This window comes from Physeter macrocephalus, chromosome 4 (assembly GCF_002837175.3).
Source record: "Physeter macrocephalus isolate SW-GA chromosome 4, ASM283717v5, whole genome shotgun sequence".
NCBI lineage: Eukaryota > Metazoa > Chordata > Mammalia > Artiodactyla > Physeteridae > Physeter > Physeter macrocephalus.
The window spans coordinates 122,808,645-122,820,932 of record NC_041217.1 but is presented as its reverse complement, the minus strand read 5'-3'; the positions used below and the strand labels follow the sequence as shown (position 1 = coordinate 122,820,932).

Below are 12,288 nucleotides of genomic sequence, written 5' to 3'. Positions count from 1 at the left end.
GGTCAATCATCTGCTCTCCTGTGTGAGAGAAGACAAAGCCTGTGAGCCAGATTGCACAAACATCTCGAGTCAATAACCATGCCAAAAGGGTGGACTATCCTCATTCTTCCTTTGATATGAAGAAGAAAATTCTTTGATATTGATATTAAGGTTAATTGGTTAAGTTCATTTCTATTATGGATTTGCATTTGTTTGCATTAACGTAGCTTAATCTTTTTATATATATACATCTAATGCTATGTATTCTTTCACCAATAATTTATTTTGTATTTAGAGCAAGAGAGGAAATCCTTTACTTTTTCTATGAAGAGTTGACCAAGGACAATAAATCAATAGGTTAAAAGATATTTAACTTACTACTAGCTATGTTTCAGTTAATAGAAATGTATAGTATTTCATGCACCTTTTAAAAATGAGAATAATAAAAACAAACTCTGTTTCCAGTTCCTGGCATACAGGAGGTAGTTAAATGTTTGTTAAGCAAATGAGTAAGCAATAAATTCAGTAAGCAAACAAACATAAATTTTGGTTCTATGCTAATGAATCGTGTCAACTGTAATAAGTTAATACTCCATTCTAACTCTAATACCTTAGAATTTTAAGTGATAGATTGATTCAATGACAAAAAGAGAGTAAAGAAAGAGTGTTCTGCACTTAGATATGGTATGAGCCATACAAAGAGAATGGCCAAAAAAGACAGTAGGAGAAATAATAATGAGAGATGTGCTTAAAGGAAATTATGCAGCCATACATAACACATAGAGAAACTGACAACACCTCCCCACCCCACCCCCAACCCCTCATACATACCAACGATTCAGAGACACACATAGACACTTATTGAAAGGGCAAAGGGAGACTGAGAAATATTATTATGGGCGGAGAGGGAGACAGCCCCAGAATGTGCGTTTATAGGATAATGCTCCAAAAAAATTGCAAGTTCCCTCTTGTATCTTCACAGCTGAAGATATGAATGGCAACATCAGCATTTGATGCTTGCCCTTCTGGCTAGATGACATTAAGCTAGGTGCCTGTTTAGCCTGTGGGCTGAAGGTTTTCACACCTGCTGTAAAGGCAGTCTGTGTTCAGTCTCATCGTAAATAGCACACATGCAGTAACAGTGTTCAAACCAAAGCTTCACAAAAATAAGACTTGCCTTTATCCATAAATCTGCTGTAATGGTAAGGCACTGAGTATAAGTTCTAATAATTTCAAATGCTGAGGACATATCATCAGTGCACTGTCAGTGAAATACACAGCTAAAGAGAAGGAATAATTTGCATATTTGGGTATCTCTGGGACAGAACAAAATAATAAGTAGGCCTACTGTGTTTAAATATTGTTCTAAAAACTTTACATATATAAAAGTATTTAATCCTCACAACAGTCTATATTATTTTCCCAACTTTATATATAGGGAAGACTGACACATAAGCATTGGAAATCTGTTTTAACCCAGTCTGTGTGACTTTAAGATCTTTGCTCTTCACCATTTTACTATGCTGCCCCTCAAAGATATAAGTACAAAACATAAAGGTTAAAACAATTTAGAATAAGATCTACCATTAAAAACAAACAAACAAAACAACCTTTGGAGTTTCTCTAAGAAAGTAAAGGATACTTTAAAAATTGTTATCACCTACAGGTAATAAAGCCTTTTCAAGACTTCTCTTTTACAAACCAGGAGCAAGGAGAAACCTTAGCATGATCAACATATAACTTTTTGGTTCTATTATTCAGAGCTAACATCAGGGTAATTTTAGAATTTTTTTCATAAACCACATTGACTAGAACTGCTGATACTGGCAAACATAGCTATGTTATTGTCAATGACCTTAGATTCAGTGAACAATCTATTTCTAAAGAAAGAACAAACTACCACCCAATATTTAAATAAATTATTTTACAAGTCAGGAATATACATCACTATGTACCATAGCAGTTTTTATTATTTTTAAGGTAAAATTAAGACCAAAAAAGGGCTAAAAGACAGTAAAGTCTAACTTGCATTTCATTTTTAATTCAAATGCTCAGTGGATTGCACAATGAAATCCTTATCAGTGAAAGATGGGCTGAGTAAAACTTCTTTTTGTTAGTAGCTTGAGCCAAATCACCTGGAGCCCATGGCCTCTGAGGCAATCTGTCTAGAAAGCCATCCATCGGAGACTTTCTCCATCTGTTAGGTCCACTGTACAGTGCATACCATTTTGCTCTTGCCCTGGGAGCTCTCTAGCCATTCCTAGACCCATCCATACCCCATTATCCTGCAGTCAGACAAACGACAGCAATTATAACATCTTGGTAGGAATGACATACTATGGCATGGTTGAGAAGGCCCTTCCATTTTAAAAAACACTGTTTTGTAGTACTTAAAACTTTCTAAAAATATTCTTCACATGGAAGCTTTGTGTTTTCTTTCAGCTCAAAGTGAATCTGTAAGAGAAATATTTAAGGGACCTGTTTTGTTTTAAAGTGAAAAGATCCTTGTGGGTTACCCTTACTTATTTATGAAGGATTCACTGGGAGGGTAATTTACACTTATTATTCAACAAAGTGTGCTGTGGCCTATAAGGTTCAAGGCCCTTTGCCAGCCTCAGTCTTGGTCTCTCTTCTCGGAATACTAATTTCCTGGAAGGACAGGTAAAGCAAAGGCACAAGTAAATGTTACAGAAGTGCCAAGTCCCACCTCTCCTAAGACTGCAGGGCCACCGTTCATGACCAGTACTGCAGTATCAAAAGGAGACAATGTCCTTCTGTTCCACTTGGGCAACTCATTTCTGAACAGTGAAATTGTTCAGTCTTTGGCCACTGTGGCTTCTGATTCCTGGTTTGAAGACACTTTTCCTCTCTGCTTTGACTCTTTGGTCTCATTTGGATCTCAGCTCCGTTCCTGACTTGGCTTCTTCTCCTGGGTTTTGCCCTAATGTATCCTTCTTCTGCAGCTCTCTGCTCCTTTATTATTTTTTTTGTGGTATGCGGGCCTCTCACCATTGTGGCCTCTCCCGTTGCAGAGCACAGGCTCCGGATGCACAGGCTCACGGGCCCAGCCGCTCTGCGGCATGTGGGATCTTCCCGGACAGGGGCACGAACCCGTGTCCCCTGCATCAGCAGGCGGATTCTCAACCACTGTGCCACCAGGGAAGCCCCAGCTTTCTGCTCTTTTATTTTGGGGCTCAACTGGGTGACTGGGAGATGTATTGTGCCTTTTTAATTGTTTTTATTTAAAATGAAGTTTCATGTTTTAGATTCTTTCCAATGGAATTGAAGTTTCTTATACTTAAAGCAGTCATACCATATTTTCACTCTAAAACTTTTAGATTATCCAGATGTGCCAAAGTTTACAGCACAGAGTTGCTTATAAAACATCCAAATTTTAGCTTGGTAATACAGAAAGTGTATAATGCACACATTTCAACTAAATTTTCATAAGTGGTGTGTCATAGCTTTTTACAGCTGTGAGTCTTCATATAAGAATAAAAATAGGATCAATTATTTTTTTGTTATCAGGCAATAGGTACATATTCCCTGGCATTGTTTAGATGTACTCAAAACCCCCCCAAACTGATTTTAAAGCAAATTAAAAGTCTCTGAAAATATGATGCAGCTATAAATCATGAATCCAGTTTATATAATGTTAAAATACACAAAAATACAGTTTGAATAAAGTAAAAAATGGTTGTAAGCTTCCAATTTTTCTAGTAAAACATGAACTAATGGAAGAAGAGGAGATGAAAAATGACTATCCAAGATCCTACTACAGAACGTTGGTGATCAAGCCTCCTCATTGCTTCCAATATTTCATCCACTGACTATAAAATGCCAGCTCTAAAACCAGGCTTGTAGTTAGCTTGTCTGATTAGAAAATTCTCTTTTAAATCTTTCAAAGTTTTCTTCAAGTTGAAATCAAATCAAGCATTCTTTTTACCTAAATGGACTCATATTATACCATATCAGAAATAATTTTAGAGCTAAAGGCTAATTTGTAGGCCTAAAAACAGAGTTAATCATTTTGAATTGTACTAAAAAAAATAATAATAAAACAGCCTATAGAAATTCCATACTTCTGTTTTGGAGGTATTTTATCTGAAGGGAAGAGGATCAGTATTTCTTCGCTTTCATTCATTCATCCATTTGTCCAATTAATCATTCATTCATCCATTCATTCAACATTTATTAAATACCTACTATTACTCCAGTACTACTTCAGCACTAGGGATACAGCAGTAAACCAACAAGTTTCTTGCTAGCAGGGAACTTACATGTGGGCAGGGAAAGGGAGAACAATCAGTCAAATGTCAGTTGGTGGTGATGAGTGTTAAGAATAGGATAAGGGAATAGAAAGTGAATGGGAGGGAAGGGTGCTATTTTTTGTATGATTAGGAATTTGGAGATGTTTGACTAGAAATTTGAAAAAAGTAACAACATGAGCCATAAAAAGATTTGAGAGAAAACTGTATTAAACAGAGGGACCAATTAGCACTAATGCCCCAAGGCAGGAGCATGCTTGGTGTGTTTAAAAAACAGCAATAAATCAGACTGGCTGGAGTACAATAGGAGAGGCCGGTGAGAGAGTGTTTGTAAGAGATAAGGGTATAGAACTGGGGACAGTATTATACAGGCCACAGTGGGAACTTTGAATTTTATTTTTAGTGAGACAGGAAGCTATTGGATGGTTTTGAGCAGAGGAGGACAAGTTTTAAATATATCACTCAGGCTCTTTGTGGTAGAGAGTAGATTAAGATGAGGAAATGTGGGAAGTAGGCAGATGAATTAGGAGTCCATAGCAATAGTCCAAGTGAGACATGTTTTAGCAGTTGCTTTTAAAAAATCTTCGAAGTGGACACCAATCACTGTGCTTCACATTGCCTTAAAACTTCCCTGTGTAATAAAGAAGTATGACTCCTGAAGCCCAGTGTGCATCTGAAACAGAGAGATTGTCTTTCTCTGCAAGCTTAAAGGTTTGTTATTACTGCATGGCAGGTATCTATATTTCAAAACAACTTCATAAGCAGACGGAAATAATTGAAAATATATTTTAGTAAAAAAATATTTTTTAGTGAAATACATTTTAAAAAAATTGAAGTCATATTGAGGTTGTTGAATCAGTAATGAGACAATAAATTAGAAATAAGTGCTGTTTCAATGGCTGGTCAAAGTGTATTTATATATATTCTTAACTATATGTTCATTCATAAAGCTTTAAACACAAACTGTAATAGCAGTCCTACAAACATGGTAGGTATATGATGTTGTAAATATATGGCTCGGAGAAACAAAATTTTTTAATATGAAATATATTTACTTGTATAAAGTTAATCAGTAAAAATAATGATAAAATCCTAACATTTCATTTCCGTGAAATGCTTAGAGTAGGCAAATATGTAGAGACAGAAAGATGAGTGATTGCTTAGGGCTGAGAGGGATGGGAGGTATGTGTGGGAATGATAGCTAGAGGCTACAGGATTTCTTTCATGAGTGCTAAAAGTGTTCTAAAATTGATTGTGGTGATGGGTGCACAACTCTGTGAATACATATACAGTTGATCTTGCCCAACATGGGTTTGAATTGCATCAGTCCACTATACACAGATTTTTTTCAGTCAGTACTGTAGCACTACATGATATGCGGTTCGTTGAATCTGTGGATGCAGAACGAAGGATTCAAAGGGCCAACTATAAAGTTATATACGAATTCTCAGTTGGGCAGGGGGTTGGCCACCCTAATCCCTGCATTGTTCAAAGGCCAACTGTATTTAAAACAATAAAACGGTACACTTTCAATAGGTTAATTGTATGGTGAGAATTATATCTTTTTTTTTTTTTTTGCAGTATGCGGGCCTCTCACTGCTGTGGCCTCTCCCGTCGCGGAGCACAGGCTCCGGACGCGCAGGCTCAGCGACCACGGAGCACAGGCTCCGGATGCGCAGGCTCAGCGACCACGGCTCACGGGCCCAGCCGCTCCGCGGCATGTGGAATCTTCCCGGACTGGGGCATGAACCCGTGTCTCCTGCATCGGCAGGCGGACTCTCAACCACTGCGCCACCAGGGAAGCCCCGAATTATATCTTAATAAAGCTGTTGCCCAGAAGATGGTGATAAAACTGATGGATGAAGTCTCATCTATATAAAGCAATGGTCACATAATTCACGTTTTGTTTTACATAATTCATGTTAATTGTGAAAAGCTAACGTATCAGTGAGCCAAGAAATTAAAGTGATTCTGTGCTAAATTTCTTGAGAATGTTTACAAACTTTCTGTGCACTTTGCATTTATGAATGGGTATGTTCACCTATGTATTTTATCTCTGGGAAAATTGGGGAGAAGGGGAGGTCAGATTGAACATGAATTCTTTGGAAAGAAAAAAGTATCGCTAAACATTAGTTGACTATCATCTATCGTTAATTAACTGCCCCAAGAAAATTAAGTGTCTGAGTTTGTGTTTGTCTTAGATATGTCTAGAAGAGTTATTTAAAGTATCCTTAGGGCTCATGGTAAATTTCTGGCAAGGCGTGCTCTCCAAGACAGGCATTGAGAAAGAATGACTTTCTTTAAGTTAAGAAAGGCGATCTATAATGAACACATACTTTCTGAAGCAACACTGCCTTTCAGAGGCTTCTTAAGAATTCTCATTCTTAGTAATAAACTTTTATCTGGAGATACTTTCTTACAGGGGCTGCATGCTCTGATGGACATGGTTCTTATACCTACTTCTATTACCAATAGCTGTCAATCCATGGTTCAAACCAGCTACCTACCAAATTACAGTATTTGTTGAGAGTTTTAATAGTAATAAGATCCATCCATGTAGGCTGTCTGGATAGATTTGAGGATGCACAAATATTATTTATGAGCCCTTAGTCAAAGACTGCTGAGCTTGGTGGTGTACAAATGACAAAATAACAGGTGTTCTGATATCTGGGGTTACGCTTACATTTTGCACCAAGAATTAATGGATCTTATTCAGAGGTACTTAGAACTGCTTCTTGTGAAAAGTACATCTGTACTTACATTCAAATTCCTAGAATATTTCCCTATCATGAAGCATTTCTATCAGATTGAAATGATACTTCAAATGTGATGAATCCTAGCACCTTTTTCTTTGTGGTGCTGAAAAATTACCCTGCATAATAAACTCTCTAAACAAAGATAATTGCTTTCTCATCCCACTGAAAACAAGGATAAGAACTACTTTCAGGGAAATAAATTAAAGGGTTTGTTGTTGTTGTTTTGTTTTGTTTTGTTTTAGGTTGAAAGAGTACCTAGGCACAATAGTATTTTGTACTGGTTTGGAGCACCAGACAAAAAAACGGCCCTGGATTAGGATGCTGTGATGAACTGGTCTCAATCCAAGCTCATAATTCAATGAGGTTGTCAGTGAAGCCTAGACATCTCATACAGATTGTCACAAGTGAAATGCGGCCAGGCACTCTTGAGAGGGCACCTAGTCCCACTGGATGCTATTATGGCTGGAACCTGAATATGCTGATGTGGAGGATGGGCAAGTGTCCCTGGCCAGTGATGATGCAGTGGAAACCTGGCCTGTTCTTGGCACAGGAAGAGCAGGCTGTAGAGGCAGGAACACATGTGGACAGGTGCTTACTTACGTGTCTGGCTAATGTATGTTTCTTTTTGTCCTTCCCTGACCAGCAAATAGCTAACTGTTCACTGTCCTTAGCCTCAAATTCACACTAAAATTAAAGTTCCCCTACAGACTTTTCTGAGTGAACAAATCCCCAAATTCCATTTTCTGGACTCTTTACTCCTGATTTCATTTTCTGTCACTGTTTTTATTCTTCTCCAAACTACTTCAATTTTTTTTAAAAAATTATTTTTATTTTTTAACATCTTTATTGGAGTTTAATTGCTTTACAATGGTGTGTTAGTTTATGCTTTATAACAAAGTGAATCAGCTATACATATACACAAACTACTTCAATTAATGATGTCTTTCAAGCACTATTTAGGGCTGTAATCGATTCTGAGAAGGGCTCTGTGTTTTAGAAGATGAACTCATTTTACGGATCAAAAATTGAGAAAGGTGAGTGGGAAAAGTAACTCTGGAGGAAGGAGCAAAAGTGTAAAGTATGACTACAATTTATTGGTTTGGTTTCTAGGCCTTGAATGGAATTTCACCATGTTACCTTTTCTCTCAATAAATTTTAAAATATACTGAAATACTTCCACCTAACATTGATGCCATATGTTTCCCTTACCATGCTTTATTAAAGGTCCTAAACAGGATGCTGGCTGAGAGATTCTTATTTTTTCTTGTATAGGCTTCCTTAGCACTTCTCTTCATTTCTTAGGAAAATTAGTGCTTCCTGCATTGTTTTATTATTAGTATCCATTTCTGTTCCCTGGTTTGTAAGCTTATTGAGAATAGGTGTCATGTGTCATCTACCACTGTTTCACTTACAATACCTATCACCATGTCATGTCTCAGTAGGTACTAAATATTTTTGAGTGATTAAATAAGTGCCAAAATATACTGCATCTTATTCTACAAGGAAATTAATACATTTTGTTAGTTAATAAATACAACAACTGATGATTTATTATGAAGTGAGAAATACTGAATTATCAGTAAATTCTTAGGAGCATTACTTGTCCAGGTGTAATTCTGCATTAATTGCTAACAACCAGAACGTGTGATAAAGCAGTAGTTGCTATTTGATAAATATGATTTTATTTTGGTTAGAGATCTATCTCCAAAATATAATTTCTATTTATTTTCATCACACAAAAGTATAGCTGGTTTTTGATATATGAAAAAAAGTCTACAATAATTTACATGTTGTGGTCACTTCTCATTACTTTTTAAAAATGAAGTTGTTAGAAGACTCATGGATAAAGATTTTATTCAGAAAAGGATACTAATAAATCCTTTAGATTCTTGCCATTTCAGTGTGGTTTGGGCACCAATAGCAATCAACATGACCTGGAATTTGTTAAAAAGGTAGATCAGGCCTCACCCCAGACTACCGGATCAGAATGTGCATTTCAACAAGATTCCTGGGTGATTCAAAAGCACATTAAAGTTTGAGAGGCACTACCTTAGGTCTTTATTTTTGTCATTGGAATTAGAAATGTCATATTTATAGAACTGAAAGAATCACATCTTGTTGTGTCTGAATTTGATTGGTCCTATAACCTCAGTCAGCTTAGCTGATGCATGCAGGTGAGCGGCTTAGTAAGGTTTTGAATATTAATGCTTCCATATGATCAGAATCATGGAAAAATATTGGTCACCTATATTTTGAAATGGGAAAAAGCAGTCAGTTAAAAGGTATCATTTATAGGGTGCTCACTGTGTGCAGAAATTTAGGTGAGGGTCTCCAGGTCATCACAAATGAATATGTTTCTTGGAAGACATGCTTCCAAGTACCTACAGTTGAATATAGGACACACAGGTCCAAAATCATTATCATACAAGTGAGGCCAGAATATACTTTTCCCAGGCAAAATGCATGGTCCTGTCTGGGACTGTGGTCAACCACATGACCAATGTGCTGTGTGATTAACAATTACTCAGAAGTAAAGTGTGGATATCAACTCTTTTGAAATTAGTGTGGCAGAGTACAGAAAAGAGTCAGGAATCAGAAGAACACAAAATCATATAAATTTGCACATAGCCTGGTGTGGTAGATTGTATTATTGGCCCCAGTGCTTTAGTCCTCTCTGTATCTGTGCCCTTTGCCATGTAATTTTCAGGGCCTCCCACTGTGGGTAGCATGTACTTCCCTGCCTCATGACTTTGGTTCAGCTATGAGACTTGCTTTAGTCAGTGACATGAGATAGAAATGACAATGTGTCAGTTCTGACCCTCGGCATCAAAAGAACTTAGAGAACTATGATGAGCACAAGTGCATGAACTGAGGCTGGGGAGATGAGCAGAGGTCAGAGCAACAGTAATAGAACTGGATTTTACTTTTAGTGATCATGGGTTTTTAAGGATTCTCATTCTGCTAGTAGCATAGCTGTCTGAATGCATGTTATCATCTATATTAGATTTTTAGCTCCTTGAAGATGGGAATCTATATTATCTACATTGAATACTTCCATGGAAGCCCATGGTGGGTATTTGGTAAATATGCCAAGAGGTAACTGAAATGGTTACATGTGTTAATATGCTACCAAGAACACAAATATGGACAAGCATTTACAAAAAAAGAAAATCCAATCAGAGGGGGAAAACCCTGCAAATTTACAAAAGACTGTTTTATCCTGCCCATATCTTTTGTACTTTCTGATCCTCGAAGATGGGAATCTAAATTATCCAACAATGAATATTCTCCATACTTAGTGCAAGGTTGATATTTGGTAAATATGTCAGATGGTAACCAAAATGGGTACATGTAATTTATAAGTCAATGTTTTTTAAAATTGCTGATTATTACATCCTATAAAAGAAACTGAATCATTAAAAGTATAGGCATTCATTTACCATGTTAGAAAACACATTTCCATGACTTACCTTGAAAAAAACCCACTTCTACAAAGATGCATTAGCAAATAGTAATTCCACTTGTTACATGAACATTCCAATATGAAGCATTTGAGAATACTTTAAATGTTTAAAATAACTTTTTAAAAAAACTGGATATTATATGCTTCTTTTTTTATCTTCTATAAGCAACACAGGAAATATTTGCTGTTATTAAGTAATTAGACATTATAACCTCACATAGCACCATCCTAGCAACCTTTTAAAATTGCTGTGGCAGTAAGCCAGGGCAATGGAAATTAGTCATGGTTAGAAAAGCTTAAGCCAAAAAGGTGAGACAGTTTGGAGACAACACCAGGAATCCCTCTACTGGTCATTGTTTTGGTAGAAGGTTATGGCTGACTCCCACCTTTTGTCAGAAGCAGTTGAGGGTTACTTTGAACAGTCATCTTCCTACATGCTAAAGAGTCTGAGGTTTCAGGAAATATCCTATGTTCCTTTTCTCCCTCTGTTCAGGACCCTACTGCATTCAGGTTAATCTGTGATCTCTACACTCTAAGGCTCAGCCCTCAGTGGGAAATGGGTGGAGAGGGCAAAACTGATGACTCCCACCACTGAGTGGATATTTGTTTTCCTTGAACTTCCTGGTGGATCTAGGGGCAGGTGGATCTAGGCTGCCAATTTTTCCTATTTGTGTCCTTTCTTTTCAGCTATATAAATTCTTAGTTATTTATTTATGCATCCAATATTTATTGGATGTTTATTTACCCTTGAAATTCCTTTGTGAGACTCTTCTCTACCAGGAAGACTTCAATGACCACTCTAGATCTCAATGATCCATTCCTCCCCACAACTGTTCCAGCCTTTATTTCCTATATTATTTATTTGACACTTAAAAAGGCATTGCCGGGGCTTCCCTGGTGGCGCAAAAAAAGGCATTGCCTTTGAATGCCATCTGTTTTAAGTTAATATTTAAACCTTTCATTAGATCTACTTTTATTAATTATATATTATCTCCCCAGTTAAAATGTTGCTGAGGGGCAGAGACAGTTTCTCATCTATCTTTGTGTGCCCACAGCACTTAGTGCAAAAAGCCATCAAAGCATTTTTGTTGATCAACTGCATGAATGAATGGCTTTGTGAGGATCATTCATTAATTCTTTCATTAAATTATATAGTGCTTGTTCTTGTGAAGCTCATATTATAATTGGAAAAAGCACACATCCTTGTATTTCTATCACTTGGAAATATTTCATCTAATTCTAACAGATTTTTTAAATAATTTGTGAGAGACGTACATTAGCTTGCTTTTTTTCTAATGGAGTTAGTAATATTCATTTAATGTTTACAGTTTATAGAAGATGGTAATCTACAGCCAACACTTGATTAACTGATGTATAGAGTTTCTAGATTTTTCATTTGCACCGTCAACTGTGTTGGAGGATAAAAATGAGTAGTTAATTTCAATTTCTGTTGTAAAGAAGTGTTGTACAATACAATACTTAATAACGAAGTGATCACTGAGGAAATCAAAGAGGAAATCAAAAAATACCTAGAAACAGATGACAATGGAGACACAACGACCCAAAACCTATGGGATGCAGCCAAAGCAGTTCTAATAGCCAGACTCATCAAGAAAAAAAGGGAGAAGACTCAAATCAATAGAATTAGAAATGAAAAAGGAGAGTAACAGTTGACACTGCAGAAATACAAAGGATCTTGAGAGATTACTAAAAGCAACTCTATGAGAATACAATGGACAACCTGGAAGAAATGGACAAATTCTAAGAAATGTACAACCTGCCAAGACTGAACCAGGAAGAAATAGAAAATATGAACAGACCA

The 12,288-nt window shown here is 36.7% G+C and overlaps 1 protein-coding gene and 1 long non-coding RNA gene across 2 annotated transcripts in view; one reads left to right on the top strand and one right to left on the bottom strand.

Moving 5' to 3' along the window:
- Positions 1-5,895, top strand: part of LOC129392085 (uncharacterized) — a 344,173-nt gene extending 338,278 nt beyond the window's left edge. Inside the window, exon 6 of the long non-coding RNA XR_008617229.1 lies at positions 5,829-5,895. This is a non-coding gene — a long non-coding RNA (uncharacterized lncRNA). The remainder of the gene's footprint in view (positions 1-5,828) is intronic.
- NEGR1 (neuronal growth regulator 1) overlaps positions 1-12,288 on the bottom strand; it is a 947,519-nt gene that overhangs the window by 23,745 nt on the left and 911,486 nt on the right. The window lies entirely within an intron of this gene.